The sequence below is a fragment of the Dipodomys ordii genome, unplaced genomic scaffold (genome assembly GCF_000151885.1).
Source record: "Dipodomys ordii isolate 6190 unplaced genomic scaffold, Dord_2.0 Scaffold57, whole genome shotgun sequence".
Classification (NCBI taxonomy): domain Eukaryota; kingdom Metazoa; phylum Chordata; class Mammalia; order Rodentia; family Heteromyidae; genus Dipodomys; species Dipodomys ordii.
Window position 1 is genome coordinate 1336654 of NW_012267273.1, and position 18487 is coordinate 1355140.

Genomic DNA, 18487 nt, shown 5'->3' on the forward strand with positions numbered 1-18487 from the left:
CCCGAGCCCGCAGGTTGGTGCAGTGAGCCGCGGCCGCCGCCCTCCCGCGGTGCCCGGGCCGGGCGTCGGGTTCTCCCTGCGGACCGGACTCTGCTCCAGTTCCCTACGCCTCGCCCGGGTTCTCTGGCATATTTGCTGGAAAGCCCGCGAGCAGGTGGAGGAGGAAGCGCTGTCTGTCTGGCCAGCGCTGGCCGAGCTCCTCGGGGCGAAATGTAGAGCACCCCCTCCGCCCTTCCCCCCTCCCCCCCCCCCCCCCCCCCCCCCCCCCCCCCCCGGCACCTCGCCGGGACTCTAGCAGGCTTTACCTTCGCTCTTTTGGAAAGTTCACTAACTTGCCGCCTGGAGATCCCAGGCTTGGGGAAGGTACGGATGCTGTCGTCCTCCCCCCCCTCCCCCCCACACGTTGCATTCCTTGGTAGACTGGTTTTAGGATCACCGATGCTCCCCCCAGATTCCATATGAAACCGGTCTCTGAGGCCCTGCCCTCATCCCCTTCTCCCCCCCCCCCTCTCCTCCTCCCCTCTGTGGCCCTCTGAAAAGCTGTGCTTGGGTTTGGATTCTTTTCCTTTGGGCCTGTGTGGCCTGACTGCAGGGCAACTTATTCTTCTGTTTCTACCCCCACCCCGCGGCCTTTTTACTGTCCCAAGGTTTTCATGTGTTCTCCCCTCCTGGATTCACTCTTAAAACAGTCCAAGCATGGGGAGGAATCTGGTCCCGCTTTTGCTGGCTTTGGAGTCAGCATCGTCCCCAAGTATTTTAAATTAGCTTCAACTAAGAGCTAAACCCTAACCAGATTTGTTAGGTCCTTGAAAAGCCTGGGAAGCAATGCAAGTTTGAGTTGTATCCTTGGGGATTTTGAAGAGCTGTTCTTGGATTCTGCCTCTCCGGGAGGATGGCTTCAAAGAAAGTCATTCTTGGTTTAAATCTGACAAACTTTTATGAGGACAAGAATTGTCTATCTATTGAAAGTCCCTTATGAACAGACTGCCCCTACCGTCTAGGGGGGAGTATGTGTGCTTCCGTGTGGTAGAATCATGGTTTTGCATGTCCAAGACCTTGGGTTAAATTCCAATCATAAATAGATGTTAATCAATGGAAAAATATTGCAAAAGCATTACTTGAAATAAAATACTGACATCTATCAATATGGAGATGAACACACACACACACACACACACACACACACACTTCTACTAACCAGGTTTTCTTAAAAGTAGAATTGTAGAGCTGGGCACTGGTGATTCATGCCAGTAATCCTAGCTACTCAAAAGGCTGAGAGCTGAGGATCACAGTTCGAAGCCAGCCTGGGCAGGATAACCACTAGACTTATCTCCCATCAACCACTAGAAAAACGGAACTGGTGCTGTGGCTCAAAGTGGTAGAGTGCTAGTCTTGAGCAAAAAAACTCAGGGACAGTGCTCAGGTCCTGAGTTCAAGCCCCAGGACCAATTAAAAAGGAGGAGGAAGAAGAGTAGGAGGAGGAGGGGGAGGAGGAGGAGGGGGAGGAGGAAAAGAGGAGGAGGAGGGAAGGAGAAAGAGGAGGAGGAGGAGTGGGATGAGGAAGTGGGGAAGGAAGAGGAGGAGGAGGGGGAGGGGAGGAGGAAAAAGAGAAGGAGGAGGGGGAAGAGGAGGAGGGGGAGGAGAAGGGAGAACAAGGAGGAGGAGAAGGATGAGGAGCAGGAGGAGGAGGAGGAGGAGGAAGAAGAAGAAGAAAGTGAATTGCATTGTGTAGTATGTGTCTGACCTGTAGGTTATCTCTCAGTTTCACAGCTATCCTGTAAGCTTAATGTTATGTTCATTTTCCAGGCTCTTCTTTCAAACAAGAATTCAAATAGAATCCAAAAGTCTGTGGGGGCTATGGCTGTGTATCACTGATAGCTTGCTTGGCAGGCATGGAGTAGCCCTGGGTTCCATCCCTAGCTAAGGGGTATGTAAGGAGGGAAAAATAAAGAGGAGGAGGGCTCTTGTTGTATCTTTCATTTTATGCTATTTCAAGTTATCCTAGGATTTATTGTCTCCTACTTTTTGCTATCACAATTTAGCCTTTGTAGCTATTGCCTTTTATGCTTAAACACACAACTTAAAGGATACAATTAGTTTTCTATAATCCTGACATTAAAATTTGATTTTCTTTTGCAAAAATATTTCTGCTTTTTGCTCTAGGAAGCTACAGTGTAAGTTATAGGATATAACCAAACTTTGATTTGTGGTAGATATTCAATTCAGAGGCATAACAAGATCTGCTACTTTCTCTCTGAAGCTAGGTTTTTAGATTGAACTAAACTTTTAAAATTATGTTTTTATAAAGGAAAGTACTATGGTATTTGCTATCAACTCCATATTTAGAATAAGTTTAAAGTTACAGCAGAGTGTAAACTACTAAAATGAGCATTTTAATCATTTAGTAGATAATGTTTTGTTATGGTCCAAAAATATCAGACTAAGCATAAATTTTTACTGTTTCATATTGAACCTAATTAGTATAGTATCCCAGATAATAAAGCGAACATGTCAAAAGAATCTCAGTGCATTCTTATTCACAGTTCTTTCTCTTTTCTCTTTGATTTCTGTCCAAGTTCATTGTTTATGACAGTGATATGGAACTTGCTAGTTGACCTTCAAAGGAACATTTTCTATTAGACTGAACTCAATTCAAACTATTAGAGGGAGGAAAAGTATTTCTGATAACCAACAACTTCATAGAACAATTGTACCAAAATATTCTTGATTTAATAAATTAACTCCTATAATACTTTATCTTGAACACTTTCATAGCCCTTAGATTGATTAATGGGTGCTACATAACTACCACACTAGCCCATGAACATCCAATAATGATGGTGAATATATAGCTGAATGAGTGATAACCATTCATAACCCACTTTTGGTTTATCTTTAGGAGCTCTAGACTTCACAGAAAAGTAGTCATATGTGAGAATGAACTTTTCTCTCTGGTAAGGGCCTTCATTACTAAATAATAACTTTTTTCATTTTATTTTCATAAGCTTGGAGTTCATTAAATAAAGAGGTATGTGTTAGCATTCTGATACTGTAACCAAATACTAAAATAATCAACTTGAAAAGGTTTTGTTTTGTCTCACAGGTTTGGAACTTAGAGCTCATGATGGATTGGCTACCTTGCTTTCAGGATTGTGGTGAGGCAGGAAGGAAGCAGTGGGGAAAAATACACATCTCACAGTGAGGAAGCCAAGAGGAAAGACAAATGATGGGAACTCCTTATTCCCTTTAAAAGCATGCTCCCAATGACTGGTTTTCCCACTGCTCTACACTTCTTAAAGGTTCCATCATCTCTCAATATCATGAGTTGGGGACCACATCTTTAACTACATGAGTCTTTAAGAGACATTTATTCAAACATGGTACAGAAATTATTGCCAGTTCACATGCTACAGAGGTAAAGTAAGAAAATGCTGCCTGTGTTATGGAGCCCCTTCTGTTATTGTTCTGAGGACTTCAGGCACACAAATCTTCTTTGCATTATTGTAACGATAAGTTAGCTTCTGCATTAGCAATGATAGCATTTAATTAATCTTCACTGCTTATTATGGAAGCTGCACTCGGCCACAGATGTGAATCTTCCTACTGTTTACATTTATTCCAGAAATAGTTTACCATAGTTGCTATTGGTATTTTATATAATATAGAGAGTATTCAAGTGAAACATCCATCTATTGATTTCAAATCTGTATTTATCATATGACATTGATCAGGAATTGTGTGAGTTAGGTATTTTGCAGGGAAAAGAGACCTAAAAAATTTCTAGATCAAGAAGTAGCAGAACATCCAATTAAACCCTTTATAACAAGAATGTCTGTCATTTCCATAATATCTACATTTGTAGCATTTGTTTTTCCCTTTATCCTATTTCCTGTATGGAAAACTTATCTGAAAGCAGTCTTCATTTGCTACCCACTCTTTTTTTTTTTCAAAAGGGTGAAACTGAAGCTCATAGGTTAAGTGATCTGCTCAAATCTGTTATAATATGTCACAAGAGTATGTGGTCTGAGAGCAAAGTTCACTCATTCTAAATTAAGCCTTTTTCTCCTGCCATATCAGATTTCCAAATCTCAAATGCGTATTTTGTAATAATTATGTTTTATTTTTTTCATGTATACTTTTATCAAGAATTTCTGGGTTTTGTGGAAAAGTTTATTGCTAGTGAATGAAACTCTTCAATTAAATCTTTCATGACACTATGCATTATGTCCTCCATAATTATCCTTACAATGTGCAAGGCCATATTAAACCCTGACCTAGGAATGACTCTCTTCTTTGCTGTGAAGAAGCCGATCTAGCAGCTTAAAATAGTATCTTCTTTTCTAGATGTATATGTAAATTAATAGGTTATTTCTGTAGCAAATTTGAGTCAAGTAATTCCATTTGAACAAAATTAATGTAGTCTAGAATTTTAAATAGTTCCTAAAAGTACATAAGTAACCATATATGGTATAATCCTAAGAAGGGTCATTTGTCCTATATTATTTTCTTTTTAAAAATTTTTATTGTCAAGGTGATGTCTCCTATATTATTTTCTTAATCCAAGTTAAAATGATAATGAGAGTTTTAAAACTAAATTATTTAAAAGAAATACAGATCTATCTACCTACACACTGCTTGTAGAGTAATATATCACATTTTTCAAGCCCTGACTCTGTGCTCATCACTGTGTTGATCTTCAAAAGCTTCGTATCAGTAGGTTCTCACAAAATTCTTGCAAAGTCAGCATAACCAATCTCAAGTGTCATACTCTGTTTTCCATGGTTGTAACAATACCATAGGCTGGGTAATTTATATATGAAGAAAAATAGGTTTAGGAGTTGGAAGCATGGTTCATTTGGTAGAGCACTAGTCAATGACCAAAAGGATTAGTTTGAGTTCTAGTCTCAGACCCAGAAGAAAAAATATTCACTTAGGCTGGAAAATACAAGGATTGTGTGTCACGTTATGTCAAAACATGGAAGAAGATGGAGTTACATGGAAAAGAGAAAGTGTAATATGTGGAATTGCTGTTACAACGGAACTTTCTCACAATGACTAATGTACTTCCCGATGAGGAGATGAGTCCCTGAGGGCTCCAACAGCAGACCTGATACCTCTCACTAAGCCCTAACACCCAACAAAGAGCAGTGCATCTTTCACCACATGAACTGGGTTGAGGAGAGGGACATATTCATGTCACATTTGAGGAAACAAAGACTCAGAAAGATGCACTTGTCCAAGAACATAAGGACTGAGATAATACTATGGCTCATCTCCAAACTCTTTTCATACTTGACAACATGACATTACTTGCGGCTTTGGCATTTCTGCTGGGCTGAGAGCACCACAGTAACCAGAGAGAACCAGGGAATAGTGGGAAAACAACTAATTATGAGCGCAAGACTCTCGCACAAGTCATCTCTACTGTGATACAGAGGCTCTAATTTTTATTTTTTTATTTTATGGCTATTGTAAAAGTGATAATACACAGAGGTTCCAGTTACATAACTCAGGTAACGAGTACATTTTTTGAATACTGTCACCTTTTCCATTGTTTTTTCCCAATTGCCCCCTCCTAGACGAGTTGTATAGTTCATTTTCAACAATGTCTAATATCCCTGCTGTATTTGTTTACATTTTGTTCCTCCATTTCTGTGTTCCCCCTTACCCTCCTACAACAGATAAACTTACATACAAAGCAAAAGTACAGATATAAAAAAACAGCTACAATGGAGGAAGAAAAAACACCTAAAAGAAGTAACATTACATAAAAACTCTTGCTTCCATTTCTTGGAGATCATTTTGATAAATATCATTTTATATGATCACATGACTGTAGCTATTGAACCATTTCGATCCTCTCCTAAGTACATTCTCCTTTGGTCTCACTCAGTGAATGTCTAGGCTTCAATCATATGCAAACAAGGATAACAAAATCAGATGGCACTGGATTATTTGATGCTGAGAATTACTGATACTTCTTTTGGATCATTGGACCAACTATAGAAATTTGTGATAGTTGCTTTGCTTAGTTTATCTGTTGAGCTGCTAAGGTTATGTCACAAAATTAGTCTTTGCAGAGAAATACCGCACAAGTCACACAACACAGAATTACACAATAGCTATACTGGAAGAACAATAGAAAGAAAGGAGATAGCTGAATTAGTTTTCCATTTTATTGACTGAAAACTTCTAGTGTCAACAAAATCCTGAATTCTCCCAGTTTACAACATGAGGGTATTAAGCTAATCAAACAGTTGTTTAAACTGCCACTCCATTTAATCTTTGTGTATACAGTCTTAAATTTAATAATCATAAAATATCAATACTTTATACTTATTTCTTCTTCTAGTTAAATTTTAACTTTGACTACCGTATTGGTCAGTTATTACTAGAACTAAATTAATTTATGAAGAGACAAGGTTTTGGCTGCAGTTTTGTAACCATTATCAAATAGTTCCATTAGTTAGATTTCTGGCTGAAAGTTTCCAATGATAATGGAGGGAATGTGTGGTACAGAAAAATCACTTAGACTCAATCTGGGGAGGTAACGAAACAGAAGATGAAGTGCCTGTTCTTACTGTCCCCTTCCAGGGCATTTCCTACTAAAGTTTCCACCGTCTCCCAGTAGTCTCATCCTGGGGATAACATCTTTAACACTTAAAAGTTTTAGCACATTCAATATACGAACTATAGTATTATCTAGGGCAATCTTTGTGTATCTAACATGGTAACTCCTATAAAATACATCACCTCAGAACATCAAACACAACAGTAAGAAAGGACATATCTGATATGATAAGCTATACCTTACGTCTGACTGATCCTTTGGTTCTTGAAACTGAAATCTAACCTTATATCAATTAATTTAAGAATGATGAGTGCTTATGATATTTAGATATCCTGGAAAATGGACTTTGCAATGGTAATATAATTAGCATTTTTTTGTCTTTTAAGAACTTATTTTTGAGACAAAAATGTAGAACTAGTAAACATCATAAAACTGTTTGAACATTGCTGACATCTACCATCTGTGCACACATGCTAAAGAGGGATTTTCTGATTCTTGATAGCTTCAATATTTCTGACAATTACAGTAATTGTTTCTACAGTAAATCCCTTAAAACAAGCCAATGCAAACCATCTCAGTACTTGTCTTAGTCACTATTGTATAATGCGCACATTTTTTGTCATATTAGATAGAACTCAGAGCCTGACATTGCTCAGCAAGAACTCTATCCCCTGTCCACATGCTCAGCCCCCTTTTCTTTCCCCATTTTGTTATTTTCAGATAGAATCTTGCTTTTTATCCAGGCTAGCCTGGACTGCAATCCTCATGTTTATGCTGCTCACAGAAGCTATATGATAGGCGTATAGTACTCTACCTACCTTTTATTGGTTGAGATGGGGCAGAGGGTCTTACAAATATTTTTCTAAGCTGGCCTTTAACCACAGTCTTCATGGCTACTCCTGAATAGCTAGGATTATAGGCATGACCTGTCTTGATTACACACATATTGAAAATTTTTAAAAAATTAAGTAGCTATACAAAGGAATTATCCTTCAGAAAATCAGTTTGTGACTGCTTTGTTAAAAATCAATTCCTCTGTACAACTGCTTAAAGATAATTAAACTATTAACTAATAAAAAACAGAACAAGTCAGTTTATGAATACAATGTATCTTGATCAATGTCACCTCTTTCATCCTCCTCCTCTTTCCCTCCCAACTCCACCCCTCACCTTAATGTTCTTAATTTCATAGGCTATGTATTGAGTATTATGACTACATTCCCCAATTACCTCTCTCGAAAGCATTTGTATTTCCCAACAATGACATTCAGAGTGTTCAGAATTAATCTTTGTTCCTAGTGAAGAGAGCTTCTTTGGCCATAGGTTTTCTAAGTCAATGATCTCTTCTCTCCTGATTATGAGGTTCTTCTACTGTACTCTTGCAATGATGTTACTTTGTGGTCTTTTGTTTTTACTTTAAACTGCTCCTGTGGCTTAAAAAAACAGGCAGAGTATAAATAATAGATGAAGAATTAGTTAATCTCTCATGAACCAAGACTGCATAACAACATGTCAGACTGATGGATAGGTTCCAAGTTATAAGAAGTATTAAACTGATACCCAAAGTTGGAAGAGACACATTAAATTATCTTTCATCTCCCTCTTAACATTTTTCCTCTAATTATTCTCAAGCCACTCCTATGCTTTTCAAAAGAATTCATTTTGGAAATTGATGTGTGCTAGGCCATAGAGACATGATAAATTAAGAAAACAAGATTAAAACTTAATTCAAGTTGATCTGGTTGGAGAAACAGACAAGTGCATGCTGTAATACAATTAGAGGGGTCAGTCAGCTAATCTAGGGTGGGAAAGGCAGAGGTACAGGAGAAAACTAACCAAAGGGGTATCAAATGGGGATAAGCTTTTAATAAGAAATCATGCTATAAAGTGAGGTGATCTAGAAAAGACAATTTAGTTGAACTGGAACTCAAAACTGGACAAATATTGAATTTCCATTATCTACGTAGAATTTAGTAAGCACCATGGGGAGTCACAGTTCTGAGGAGCCATAAACCTTGATGTACAAATTCTAATGAAATCATGACTAAGATTTTGATCAAATGTTGGGATTAATGGTGCAAAAAATAAATACTAAATAGTCCTCAAATGAGACAGCAGTTTATGCTGTTGAAACATCCATTCCCAGAAGTTTGAGGTTTGTAGTATGGATTAGGAAAACAGATGAAACATAGTTGAAAAAAGGCAGTTCACTGTAAGCTGGAAGTTTTTCATTAAAATGTCTTTAGAAAAGAGACACTAGTTTACAGTAGCTGTGTTGCTAAGGAATCTCAGTGGAGTTGGAAGCTTACATCATCTGTACAACTAGCAGGCTTGAGCCTAACAAATACAGAATTAGAGGTGGTAACTTGTGATGCTTGGCTTTAGAATGATACAGAAAACATTGTTCACTTCAGTGTTTTTATGATAGTCATGTGATGAATTTAGTATATTTAATACTAGGATAAAAGGTAGACAGTTTCTCTGTTAAGTGTTACCCAATTGCCAGATTAGTCATTTGACACTTGTGTATTATGGTTGATGGAAAGCTAACAGAACTCTGAGCATCAACTTGTTTAAATTTTAGACAGTGTCACACAGTGAATATGCACAGTAAATAGAAGGAAATAGAAACTTTTAGTCTCTGTATGAAGGAAGCCCCTCGGCTTTGCTTACTCATCAAAAACCTGAGTTTGCTTTCAAATGATTGACCAGGATGCTATGGGTTCCAGAACAAGAAAGAGAGCTCAATGAATAGAAATAAGTTATTACTAGAAGCCAAGGCTGGTAAGTTCCTCATTGCTCAAATGTCTTCAGATCAAGATCTTTATTGGGAAAGGGAGGAAGGCTAGAAAGCAAGTAACACAATTTTCAGATTATAATCAGCTCAGTTATCAACAGATAGGTAAGAATCTTAAGAAAACATAATAAAAAGAGCTTTTGATGATAAAAGGATCTAAGAATTGCATGTTTACATTGTCAAACAATTTAGAGAAAGATAACTACAACAGACCAATTGAAGTTGCAAAGAATCATTGCCTCTCTGATTTTATTATAGGAAATAAAGAGGGATGAGATTCATACAAATTTCCTTTAGGCTTTACCCGCTTGCATTCTTCGTATGTAAGAAGAGACATCACTTTCTGCACATGACCTGATCCAGGAGTTCCTTGCATGCATGTCTGGACACTGGAAGAGAGAGTCTTCACATTTACTTTTTGTAGGGTGCTATGCAAACACCTCAGCTTACTTTTTCCTTTAAGCCTCACAGAAACTTACTGTCGTCTACATTTTATATAGTTTGTGGCAACAAAGGCTGGAGTCAAGGTCACACAAAAGTGACAGAATGAAATCAAACCCAGGACTGAGTTAAAACCCAGGTTCTTGAATCATATGTTACAGGAATCTGTTCATAATACAGGACACAGCTATGCTTGTGCTTTAATTTTAAACATCCTGTCTAAGAATCACAGGCTGTAGAATGGTACTTCCATCCTTTCTGATGGCAGGGGAATGAGGTAGGGGGCTCCATGTCCTCTAGCCTTTGCTACCTGCCTCTTGTAGTCAGTCCTGAGAATCCAGTAAAGCGTGAAGAGTGTTGCCAGTTGGGTTCTTCAGAGAGCAGACAGACGGAGATGAGTGTGCAAAGGATTTTTTTTTAATATGTCTAGCTCTGTTCTCTTTCCATGGGTCATCCAGGAATATAGCAAGTCAAAATGATCTTACTATATTTGAATACACTACAGGATACTTTCCTCTTCTGTCCAGGGATTGTTTGAAATCTCATGTGAAAACATGGTAATGATGACAGCCCTATGCAGGAGTATTCCCTGTAAGATTTCAAAAGACAGAAAGCTGTCTTTTGGTGACTCACATCTAGTATCTTAGATATTCAGGTGTCTGAGATCTTGAGGAACCAATTTTGAAGACAGCCTGGGAAGGAAAGTCCAAATTCCATCTTTAAATAGCCAGCAAAAAGACAGGAAGGGGGCATAGTTTAAACAGTACATCATCAGCCTAAAAGGCAAGCTGAGCAAGGATGAGGTCCCAGGTTCATACTTTCATATCAGCACAATAATCAGGAATCTCATAGAATGAGTGCCACATAGTTTCATGTGCTATGTGTATTTGTACTCATGCCCATCCAAGATACTAATAATATTTATCAATACACATGCATGTTCTTTCCTGTAAGATTTGGTGGTTAAACTCAGGGCCTCTTGCTGTTCGTCAGGTACTCTATCACTGGGCCATTCCTCTAATCATTTTTGTATTTGTTTACCTTTAAGATAGAGTGTCCCTTTATGCCATGCTGGCTTGGTCTTTGATCTTCCTATTGTGTTTTTTGTTCCATTTGGAATGACGAATGCTTGGGACTGCATACAGCACTGGTTGAGATGGGGTCTAGCCAATTTGTTTTTCTTTTGCTCAGTTGACTTTGAACCATGATCCTGTTATCTCCACCTACCAAGTAGCTAGGATTACAAGCTTCAGCCATTCTGCACAGCTAAACTTGTCACACTTTAAAGATGAGAGACTGAGTAATCCCCTGACCAAGGATATTTATATTTTCTTTCCCTTTGATGATTTTTTTCCCCTCAGTGTTGAGGCCCTACCTTCCCCAGTGCATTTTTAGAATGGTTGAGGTCATTCAATGGTTGTGTTCTTTCCCTGCCTCTCATAGTCAGTTTTCACGGGTTCACACATCCTGTAAACAGGCAGTATAGGCAACACATGAAAAACTACATGAGCAGAGTGTCAATTTAAGAGACAAGGATGAAAATGTCTTGAATACCAAGTGCCTATTACTAGTGCCAGGGAGAAACTATGCTTTGTACTCTACAGTCAGTTCTAATTATTCCTCTGAGACTTAGCAGAGAATCAGTTCAATTCTCACTCTGTGGGCAAGGCTGCGAAGAACACCTAAGGCATAGTACTCAGCCTTCTGCCACAGTAGGTGTCAAGTAAAAAATGCTACCAGGCACCATCCATCTTTAGAACAGTGGAAGATAAAAGCTCTTAAGTACAGGATGTACTGTATTGTAATCATCATTAGAGTACTTCACATTTTTAAATGACTTTTACCTATCACTTCACAATGCACAATTGTGCAGCTTTATTAAATGGGTTAGAAAGTCTCCTTACCCAATAATAATAATAATAATAATAAATTGTTGGGCAAAGTATGTAGGGAAACTTTCTCCACCATATCCTACTGGACAAAAATTTTCTGCTATGTACTGGTCCCATCCAACTGGAAAGTCCACAAAAGCCAAACTTAAGCAGAGTCCTTGGGGCTCTTCTCTCATTGATAAGAAAAATTTGTTCTCATAACCCAAACTTCCTTTTGTACATCAGCCTGGGACATAAAAGCACAGACATTTTTATTAATCCATTTCTTTGGGCATTTGTTTAAAAACTATAGCAAGGCAGACAGATATGCATAGACACACTGAGGTATATTAGTAGCCAGACATATTAGTAGGCAAGAAATAATTAGGTGGTTTGCAATTATTGAATATTCTAACTCTCAAGAAATAGAACCAGGGCTGGGAAGGTGGCTCAGTGGTAGAGCTCTTGCCTTGAATGCCTGAGGCCCTGGGTTCGATTCCTCAGCACCACATAAGCGGGAAAAAAAAGCCGGAAGTGGCACTGTGGCTCAAGTGGTAGAGTGCTAGCCTTGAGCTGAAGAGCTGAGGGACAGCGCCCAGGCCCAGAGTTCAGGCCCCATGACCGGACCCCTCCTCCCCCCAAAAAAGAAATAGAACCAAACAGCCAATAGCATTTCAAGTATCAATCACATTCAAGTAATAAGCATCATCTGGCAATGACAGAACAACAGGTCTTACTTTTGACATGCTCCTCTAGCACTGAAGAAAACCAGAAAAAAGCTTTCTGAATTATGGGCCAATGACTGGTTCTAGGTGGTAATACTCAAGTGACCAATTTTGTAGTATCCATTCATGGCTACTCTGTCAGGTCTAAAGAATATCATGGGGACTTTCAGACCCTGGAAAGCATTGCCAAGAAAGTTTTCAAGTTCTCTTCTCTGGTTTTGTCTTAAACTATTCCACTTAATTTTTTCCCCCACAGTAATAAGCTGACTAGGAGGAAAAAGAACAGTGAACATCACCTTGTGTTCTCTTTGGATGGAAAGATCTTTATTGTTCCTAAAGGGTACAATAAAACAAGAGTGCAGGCTGTAACTGGAGGGAAAAAGAGGCAATTCCATTTCAATGCTTACAGTGTGCTGGTGGGAAATGCCAGATTATGGATTCAGCTGCCTCAAAAGGTAATCACGAAGCAAAGAACAGAGGAACATTACCACTTGACAGAGACACTAAGTTCCGCAAGGATCTGCTGCTATCACTTTGCTGCCCTGGCCTGGTGCCACTTGCTTTGGATCTGTGCCACTTCCTCTCTCTGATGGATGTGTGTTCACTTGTTGAATATGAGCAAGGCACCCCTGTGTTTCTGAGAGCTAAGTAGCCAGACGAAACAATTGGACTGGAACCTTGCAAATGAGGAACCTTCCCAGCTAGTAGAGAATGAAATACCATAACTCTTTTTGTGGGTTTCCCTTTTTCTTTTTGGTGGTATTTGGATTGAACTCAGTTCTTTCTAGGCAAAGATTCTACCATTTAAGCCAGGCCACCGGCTCTTGTTTTACTTACTGTGATTCAGTAGGGCCTCAAACTTTCATCTAGGGAGACCATGGACTATAATCTTCCATACTCTACCTCCCCATAGCTGGGATTACAGGTTCATGCCACCGCTGTGTGTACTATACCTCATTGGTAGAGATTAGATCTTGCTAACGTTTTGCCTGAGCCGATGTCAAACTAAAATCCTACCTATGCCTCCTGAGTATTTAGGATTAAGACATACAACCATGCCCAGCCACATCTATTTTTAAAAACATTATTCATTAGAATAGTTTTATTAAGTAGTTGTACAGTACTTATATAGGGATACAGGTTGATCCATTGTAAAAATGAGATGCAAAAGACACTATGTTGAAAAACAAACTTTACAGTTTAGGCCAGGGGGGCAGGGGGGAGGGGAGTGTAGTTGGGGAGGTGGGAGGGAAGGGATGGTAGGGGTAAAACAAAGGCGGAGGTAACAATGCCTGATAGGAATGGTAATGACTTTGCTCATGTAACTGTAACCCCTCTGTACAGTATTTTTACAATTAAAAAACATATAAAAAGTAGTTGTCATTCAACAAAGCAGTTTAATAATTACACAGTGCATCTTGATCAATGTCACCCCTGTCAACATTCTCATCCACCCCTCTCAACTCATCCATTCCCTCACTTAATTTCTAAGATATATATGGAATTATTTTTTCCATTTAACAAAACAGTTTATACATATATATGTATATGTATATATATATATATACATACATATGTATTTTGATCTATGTCATCCCTTCTACATTTTCACTGGACTCAGAGAAACACAGGTTGCATGGTTTCCCTCATTTGTGGTATCTAGAATGTAACTAAATCTATAAGTAAATACAGTAGGGATGGTATAAAAGTGGTTATACCTGAATTTACTGAAAGATAACAGACTATGGAGGCCTAAGTCAAAGCTCAACAAAATGAGTACCAGGAAATGGGTACTTGTAAAAGGGAGGTGGGGCCAAGGGGAGAGGGGAAGAAGGGGAGAATGTAGTCAAGAATTCATTGTACACACCACATAATTGAGAAAAATAAGGGAAGGGGTGGAAAAGGGAAAGGGAGTAAAAATGCAGAAGGGACAACACATCGAATTTTGTGTATCCGCATTACTCTGGCTTGTATAAAACTTAAATCACTCATTTTATCCCCACAAAGATAAAACAAAGGAAAAACTGGGGATAGAAACCAGAATTTAATAAGTGGTATCATGTTGGTTTATGTAAGGGTAATTTGAGGGAAGGGTATTGTAGATTCTGTTTCTACTTCCTAGAAGAAGCTCTGGGGGCATAAGGATGGTTGTCTAGGGGACAAAGGAAAAACAAGTATATGCCTGCAATATTTATCACTTACGGATTCTGCCTTTGTTTTCATTTATAAAGCATTTATTTTACTTGTCTCTGTCTTATTACTCCTATTTGAAGACCTTTGGTGTCATGATTTGAGCTTCACAATCAGACTACCTAGACAAAAGGAGATGAAATTATTTTAAGAGCTTCAACAAGAATCTGCTGGTTTAAAAAAATACTTCAAACGGGATTTCCTGTTACATTATATTATTTCCATCCCAGAGTCCCCAGAAGATCAAAATGATGCCTAAGAAATTACAATCATTTACCAAAAGAGGATACACTAAGCATTTCATTTTGGGACTTGCCAGGAAGGTACAGAGCAAAGGAAATGCAGGCAATGTGAAGTCAGTTTTAAGTGACTGCATTTATTTTTAGAGTCAATTATAGCATTCTGATCTACTTGGATAGGAAATACATATTAAAATTTATCCCTTAGTGTGGTGACATCATAGTTAGTAATTCCTTTATCTGGGTTTAAATATAGTAGCTCACCAGGTCAGGACTTGATCATAAAGAACAATAAAGGGTCAGCTCTAGGAATGAGTGCCACTTGCCTCACTCTTCCTGTGTGTGAACAGCTATCTCCTGTTCCTGTGTCCAGTGACAACAAATTTGAAGTGGGAATATTTAGACACAATCAGGAAATTTTACAAATCAGTAGCATTTGAGTCTGTTTTTGCTTAAACATTTACCAGATATGTATAGGAGAAAAAAAGAGGAAGTGTGTGGCTCATTTATCTATGTCATTAGAATGCAAGAGTTCTATTTCCTCTAAATGTTAGGTTATAAGGTGTGGTTCAGTAGTAGAGCTCTTGCTAATTAAAACTCTGGGTTAGATCCCTAGCACAAGAAAAGCAATGGGCCACTTTCTGAAAATGTGGTAAAAAATCATCATTTGGGTAAATGCCCAAAAGTGAAATTGCTGGGTCATAGGGCTGCTCTATGTGGAGTCTTTTGAGGAACCTCCATACTATTTTCAAAAGTAGTTGAACAAGTTTACACTCCCACCAACAATGCAGCAGGGTTCCTTTCTGTCCACCTCCCCTCCAGCATCTGTTGTTATTAGAGTTCTTGATTATAGCCATTCTAACTGGGGTGAGGTGTTATCTCAATGTTGTTTTGATATGCATTTCTTTTATAGCTAAGGAGGTTGAGCATTTCTTCATGTGTCTATTGGCCATCCTTCTTTCCTCTTCAGAGAAGTTTCTCTTTTCTAGCATATTTATAAGATAATTTTTTGTGTGTCCCTCCCCCACAGTATAACCCCTGTTTTCACTGTATTTGATATTGGTATAATTGGTGGAGGAGAAGGGAAAAACAAATTGTTAAATAGGGATACAGGTGGACCTATTGCAACAATGAGATGTACAAGACGTTATGTCGAAAAATGAACAACTTTGGTTTGGGGTGGGGATGGGGGGAGGGGACAGAGGGGATGGGAAGGGATGGGAAGAGGAAACAAAGGAGGAGACAAAATGCTTGATAAGAAATGTACTCATTACCTTGCCCATGTAATTGTAACCCCTGTGTATGGTATTTTCACAATAATAAAAAAAGAAAAGAAAAAGAAGTATCATCTTGTTTGCTTGCTTGTGTAATTGTTTATGATGAAAACAAACAAGAGAGCATTCTCTGGGATATATTTTTGCTAAGAGTATTTAACAGCTACAAAATTTACCTTGCTTGCTACTTTGCAGAACTAGTCAATGAGAAGAAAACACAACTGTTGAAATCAGTGCCAGCTTTGCTTCATAAGAGCTAGTGTAGGAGAATACCCACCACGTTTTCATCATTCCATGAATTCAGATGCCCAGTTCCACTGCCATACCTAGTGTCACTCCATGCCCATGAGATACATGATATTTTCACCTTAGCCTTTGTTCTGACTGTTTGATTGCTTGATTTTTGCCTTTTGATGTAATGGAGTTTACAACTCAGGCTTTCTAGAGGCATGAATCATGAGGCTAGACTATTTTTCTCTGATGAGAGATAGTCATCTTTTGCAAAGGTTGCCCTATAACCATGATTTCAGGCTCAAGCATAGCTGAGATGATGGATGCATATCAATTTACCAAGCTTTTACTTGGATCATTTGAGGTTCTGTGACTTTTTGCTTTGGCTGGCCTTGAACCATGATCTTCTCTCAGTTTCTAGAGTAGCTAGGATCACTGGTGTGAGTCACCACATTCCGTTTTCACCTAACTATTAAAAGAATAACACAAACACAAAGATGCCTTAGCATGAACCATAACCATCTTCAACAACATTCCTAGATTTAATTTTGCTCTTATACAAAAATTGAAGGAAGTCATTTGGAAATGAGAGAGACAAAAGTTCAGGAAATAAATGCTTTAAGGATTAAATTAGCTGCCCTTGATTGAGAGGCTAGGTAGGTTAATCATGTGGCTGTTCGAAGGTTGCAGACACCAGCAATCTATGTTTATTTCATCTGGATGTAGCTATCAGTAAAGGAAATTGAATGTCACACATGCATGTTGTCAGAAGCTCAGCAACACCATTCTCCTTCCTATAAATCCCACTGCAATGAGTACAAGCAGTGGGTCTTCACAGATGGCTCCCAAAGCACATCTCTGGCTCAGTTATCATTAGTCATTGTAGTGGGTAGTTTGGGATTTGTTTTATGTGCAAGAACAAAAGGTTCTATTTTTATATTTTTTCCAATTTTGCAAAGCCAACCCTTGAAATTCAAGGGCAGTGAAATGTTTCTCATTTTGTTTCTTTATTTGAAACCATCTTCTTATTCTCTCATTTGTCTACTCAAATGTGATACTTGGCATATGTCATATTGTATGGATTCAAGCATACATTTTTTTCTTGCATGTGTAGGGAGGTGGGTGCTGCATCATACTCATTTTATATCAGTAATCAAGATATGATCTTATTAGGTGTTCATAAGTAGTTAATTTTAAGGGAGAAATTTAGTGTTAACTGGATAAATGGTTAAGCACGTGGGCTTAGAGTCTGAATATGCATGGGATTCAAGAAAATCATTTTGTTATGATTGGAAGTCTTCAGTTATCCAACTAGAGGGTATTTGTTAGTTAGTTTCTTGTATCTGTGATATGGTTTATTGTTACCTAAGTGGCTAGCATTCTGATTGGCATATGGCTGATGCCCTGTATATGTTCATCTCTTTCCATTCTCCTAATGGTCTCAGATGACACTTGGGTTTGGCACTCTGATTGCATGTTCTCTGAATCTTTTTCACTTGATGCACAAAGACCTCAGCTACATTTCCCTATTCCCCTGACCCCTGCCTTGTTCAGGACCATGGAGAGATTCAGCAAGGCATGGTAAGAGGTAAAGTTTTGATCACGGACTGAGAGATATTATTTAAGTGCTCTCTCTTTAACCTGTTTTATTTTCAACAAATTTATGGGTTGAACTTTCAAGCCTAAGGACAAATAAAATGGGACCTGTAAACTCCTATCAGGCCCAGAAAACACAGACTTCCACACTTTCTGGATTTGAAAGTCCTGATCTCCTTTAACTGCTTCAGTTTAGGTTTTGGAGTCACACTGCTGCTATTGAGAGTAATATTTTTAATGTACTGTGTGATATTTTTTGCTGGTCCTGGAGCTTAAACTCAGAGCTTGGGCACTGTCCTTGAGTCTCTCTGTGCTCAAGGCTAGTGCTTACCACTTGAGCCACAACACCACCTCTGGCTTTTTCTGTTTATGTGATACTGAGGAACTGAACTCAGGGCTTCATGCATACTAGAATGTAGCCCCTAAGCCACATTCCTAGCCCCTATTTTTGTTTCTTTTGTATGTTCTTCCTCCTATGGTATACCCCCTGTTGATTTTGGTATCCTGAATCTTGTATATACCTTTATCTAATTTGGGGAGGAGAAAGGAATA